The sequence below is a fragment of the Eumetopias jubatus genome, unplaced genomic scaffold, assembly GCF_037043125.1.
Source record: "Eumetopias jubatus isolate StellerSeaLion01/CBP00866 unplaced genomic scaffold, mEumJub1_p1.0 scaffold_11, whole genome shotgun sequence".
Classification (NCBI taxonomy): domain Eukaryota; kingdom Metazoa; phylum Chordata; class Mammalia; order Carnivora; family Otariidae; genus Eumetopias; species Eumetopias jubatus.
Window position 1 is genome coordinate 35,317,952 of NW_028274817.1, and position 5,388 is coordinate 35,323,339.

The window sequence follows — 5,388 nt, forward strand, 5'->3', positions numbered from 1 at the left end:
ATCGCAAGGGCCGGATGTGACGTAGCGCAGGCCACGTGGGCTGCCAGCGGCCGCGCTTGGTGGGGATAGCGGAAGTCGACCAGGGAGCCAGAGGGCGGTGGGAACCGGGGGGTGTGGCGCGCGGGGGGCAGGGGTGGAGCCGAAGGGTACAAATGGTCTACGTGCCAGAAACGTGATGTGTGTATGAGTTCACCGGGCCGTCACAATCGGAAGGTGGGACTTGACAGATTTACTCTTTTCCAAAGGTATTTAGAAAATAATGGTGAAACCTCACACCTAAGCGCTGTGCTGGCGTTATTGCTTGGGTACCACACATCTTTTGAATGATACAGGAGTTTGGGACTCTATTTGCTACCCTGTTTGCCAATATTCGTTTGAGCTATGGTTTTACCTCGTCTGTTGAGAGCCTGTGGAAAAAAAAAAGGGCCTTTTCAAGATCATTAGCATAGGCTCTTCAAACTAGTTATCAGGAAGCCAGAGCCCTACAGGGTCTCTTGGAAGCTGCAAAGAGTCGATTGCCTTCACTAGCAAGCATTGTATGTAAAATAGAGGCACTAGGGCCTGAAGGCTGCATCTATAATTCATTGAACTCATCCATTGAGCCCTTTAAAATGTAAAATTATGATAAATTTAAATTATGAAATGTATACATTAGCATGAATAAACACCACAGATACATTGCACTGAAGTAGGCAAGTACCCAGGAGGTAATTTCTCAAGACTCCCTTTTTTTCTCCTACCACCATTACTAAGATGCTTTATTTCATTCTAATATTTTCTGTATTTCCTACTTAAAATCTCACTTTAGTTCATATTTGTGTTTTCCCCTGCCTGATTACATACAGAAAGGAAGCTGTGAGAAGAAAATAAAGAGGAAAAGGATTAGAGGTGAATTAGGCCTAGAACATAAGCTGAAAAAAAACCTCTTAAGGCGTATTTCTACTGGACTGTTCCTTTAAATCTTGTAGCTTGGGTAATTGTCTTTTTGAGGAGTGATATGCTGCTATGCCTTTCTTGATAACGATTTTCATGAATTAATGATACGGTGAAACAAACTACAGTCTCATAATAAATGTAGAAAGATCATGGTTAAATAATAAAACATAAGCATAATCCCAATTTTCTGCCCAACAAGAATAAACTATGAATATTTATTGAAATATGAAGAGAAAATATTCCAAAATACTCTGTAATTCAGAAAGATCTTTACCTCTTGTTGTGTCTGTGAAATCTTTTCCTATATCTAGAAGATATTAAAGAAGCACTGTTCTGATTAGCAGAGAGAGAGAAAATAAGCACACATATAAATTGAATATTCTTAAATTCCCAGAAAATCAGAAACTTGGAATTTCTAATATTTTAAATGTGCTGGACTTTAGTAAAGCATCTTCTTGCAGAAACTGATCCAGAAATGTTTTAAGGCCCCAAGATTACATAATTAATGTAAAATTTTGGCAAGTAAGTCTTTTTACTTTACTTAAGTGTGTTTTTCCTAAACTTACACAGGCTTACTGATAAATAAGTTAACATTACCTACAAAAATGTTTATAGTTACCAAAATTGTAAATGTTTTCAACTACATTAAGTCAGTATTCTGACAAACTTTATTTCAACTGCAAATATGCTTTGTAGTATGCCAGCTTGAAGATAATTTTCAGGATCTTTAAACAACTTAAAATCGTGGACTGACATTAAATTGAGTTAATGGATGCATAATCATTGTACCACTAGATGCTTTCACAGTAAAACAATATTGAAACATTGGTTTAGACTAAGCATAATTCCAATATAATGTTTTATATATTTTGCATCTTAATTTGAAATGCTATAGGGAGGGCGCCTGGGTGGCTCAGTCGTTAAGCGTCTGCCTTCGACTCAGGTCATGATCCCAGGGTCCTGGGATTGAGCCCCGCATAGGGCTCCCTGCTCAGTGGGAAGCCTACTTCTCCCTCTCCCACTCCCCCTGCTTGTGTTCCCTCTCTCACTGTCTCTCTCTCTCTCTCTCTCTCTCTGTCAAATAAATAAAATCTTTAAAAAAAGAAAGAAATGCTATAGGGAAGCTATATCTTGGAGTTGTATAATATATTCACTTTTGCCACTTTAGGAAGTTATAAAAAGGATTTGTATGGCTATGGGAAGTTTTGTCATGTGTATTCTTAAGCCTGCTAGTCTGTAAAAATGTTTGTATATGCCATAGAGTTGTTTTCCGTCCTTCACTTTTCTCTTTAAAATAGAAGTTTGTTACTTTGATCTAAAGTTATAATTAGGGCACCTGGGTGGCTCAGATGGTTAAGCGTCTGCCTTCAGCTCAGGTCATGACCCCAGAGTCCTGGGATTGGGTCCCGCATCGGGCTCCCTGCTCCTTGGGAGCCTGCTTCTCCCTCTGCCTCTCTCTCTCTCTCTCTCTCTCATGAATAAATAAATAAAATCTTTAAAAAATAAAGTTATAATTAATATGGTAGTTGAGGCTCTTCAAAGAGTAAAAGTGACAATTACAATATGTGCTTTCTTTTTTCAAAGAAAAAGAATAGTTTTTGTCTAAAGTAGCTTTTTCGTTTTCAGACCCTTTTATACTATCAAAAATTACCAAGAACCTCGAAGAGCTTTTGTTTATGTGGATTATAATGTATGTTAAACTGTTGATATTTACCATCTTCAAGATAAGAGAAAATTTTAAAATATTTATTGATTCATTGGAAAGTAGCAATGATGACCACATTGCACGTTAACGTAAGTGACCTATTTTTTATGAAAATAGCTTTTTTTCCCAAATATTTTCATGGAAGGAATAGCACTGTTTACTATCTGGGGTAACAGAAGAAAGCCAGATATTTGTATCTACTTTTGTAATTAATCCACTGCATTTCACACATCACATAGCCTCTAGAAAATTCCACTGTCTACTCATGAGAGGAAGAGAGTCAAAAAGACAGATAATATCTCAGTATTGTTATGAAAATCATTTTGATCTCACAGATTATCTAAAAGAACATGAAAGTATAAAAAAATGACAGAACTTAGAAAGTGAATTTTATTTGCTTTGGCTTATAATACCTGAGTCTGAAATGCAGCTATGAAATATATTCAAATGTTTACAGTACCCCCTCAGTTTAGATGGTCCTGCTTTCTTTAGTAATTAATTCTTCTACCTACAATACAAAAGGTTGTTCTTTACATGCAATATGCCAAGGTAGCAGAGATTCTGTGTCTCACAAGAATAATTTTCTATGATTTAAGTTGCCTTTATATGTACCTGATTATTTAAGGGGGAAAAACCCCATAGAATATAGGCTCTTCACTTAAACAATATTGTTAGCTTTTGTGTTTCTTTTAAATGCTTTATTTGTACAGGAACACCCCCCCCCAGCCCCCTTATTAGCTGTTTCTCTTTCCGGGATTTCAGGTACCCCACTCAATCTGCAGTCCAGAAACAGAAGATCCTCCTCCTGACTTCTGTCTTATCATCAGAAAGTCAATAGTAGCTTAATGCACGGGGTGCCTGGGTGGCTCAGTTGGTTAAGCGACTGCCTTTGGCTCAGGCCATGATCTTGGAGTCCCGGGATCGAGTCCCACATGGGGCTCCCTGCTCAGCGGGGGGTCTGCTTCTCCCTCTGACCCTCTTCCCTCTCATGCTCTCTGTCTCTCATTCTCTCTCTCTCAAATAAATAAATAAAGTCTTTAAAAAAAATAGTAGCTTAATGCACTACATCAAAATGCCTAGATCAGTCACCTTGCTTCATCCTATCACATAGGTATTTTATCATCTCATATCATCACAAGTGTGGGTACAGTATAATATGATATTTTGAAAGACAGAGAAAGAGAGAGACCACATTCATATAATTTTTATTACAGTATATTATTATATTTTATTATTAGTTATGATTGTTAATCTCTTATTGTGCCTAATTTATAAATTAAACTTTATCATATGTGTGTTTGGGTATGAAAAACAGTATATATAAGGTTTGGTACTATCTGCAGTTTCAGGCATCCACTTGGGGGTCTTGGAATGCATTCCCTGTGAATGGGGGGGGGCTGCTGTGCCTTGATTAAATAGGTAAGTATCGTTTCCTAGTCACTCATGATCCAGTCAAGTGCACAGATCTCTTCTGACAACTCTTTGGTTTTGCCTTCCCAAAATCAGTTCCTGAATTTCAAACAAATAAAATTTTCAGGATATATTTTAAAACTAAAAGTAAAAACTTTTATGTGTAAAACCACTAAGATTTCTCAGATGGCCTTTGGAATCACAAAGATTTGCTCTGTCTCCTTATAAAGAGAGATACTGGAAATAACTAGGTTTGTTTATGTGTTCCTACCGTAAAGTTGCATGGGAAGAGTTGTTAGGTCAGAAGGGACACAGTCATCCCTAAATTAGGATTTTCTGGTAAAATATTATTAATATAAACATTTTAGAAAGTGTATGCTTTATGGGAAGTCCCTGGTGATTTGTCAGTGCCCTTTCTGTGTATAATACTGTTTTACCTTCAGGGGTAACCCTCATCAAAACTCTGATGAAATAATTATATACTGTACTCCAATATAGAGTTTTGCCTCTCTCTACTGAGGATTGGCAATATATGGAATTGGCAATAGTAATAAATTGACCACAGCCATTAAATCTCTTAATGTTCTTGTTTTACTCTAAAGCTTACCTGAAGGTTCTACTGTAAACTACAGGCGAGAATTTGCATCTTCAACAAAGAACAATCTCAGAGCCTCATGGAGAGGGACCATATCAGGTACCTTACATGATTGCCACTCCAAAGAATAGACTTTGGGGTTCAGGCTTCTGAGCTGACATCACTTAGATAACTTTCAGACCATACCAGTGGACTGAGGCAAGATTTCCAGGGTTCATTTTATTTATTTATTTTTTAAAGATTTTATTTATTTATTTGACAGAGAGCATAAGCAGAGGGTGCAGCAGGCAGAGGCAGAGGGAGAAGCAGGCTCCCCGCTGAGCAGGGAGCCGGATGCGGGGCTCAGTCCCAGGATCCTGGGATCTTGACCTGAGCCAAAGGTAGACGCTTAACGACTGAGCCACCCAGGTGCCCCCAGGGTTTATTTTAATCCAATGAAAGGCACAGATAGCATAGCATCGGATAACCAGGATGCATGTGCTAAACAATGCCTAGCCTTCCATCAGATGCCTAGTAATCCTTTTTTCTTTGTTTTTTTTCTCTTTCAAAATATTTCAGAATTTTTCATCATATGAAACCCAGGTATCCTGAGGTGCATTTTATTTTTTTTTTATTTTTAAGATTTTTATTTATTTATTATTTGAGAGAGCGAGAATGAGAGAGAGAGAGAGAGAGCACATGAGAGGGGGGAGGGTCGGAGGGAGAAGCAGACTCCCCGCTGAGCGCGGAGCCCGATGCGGCA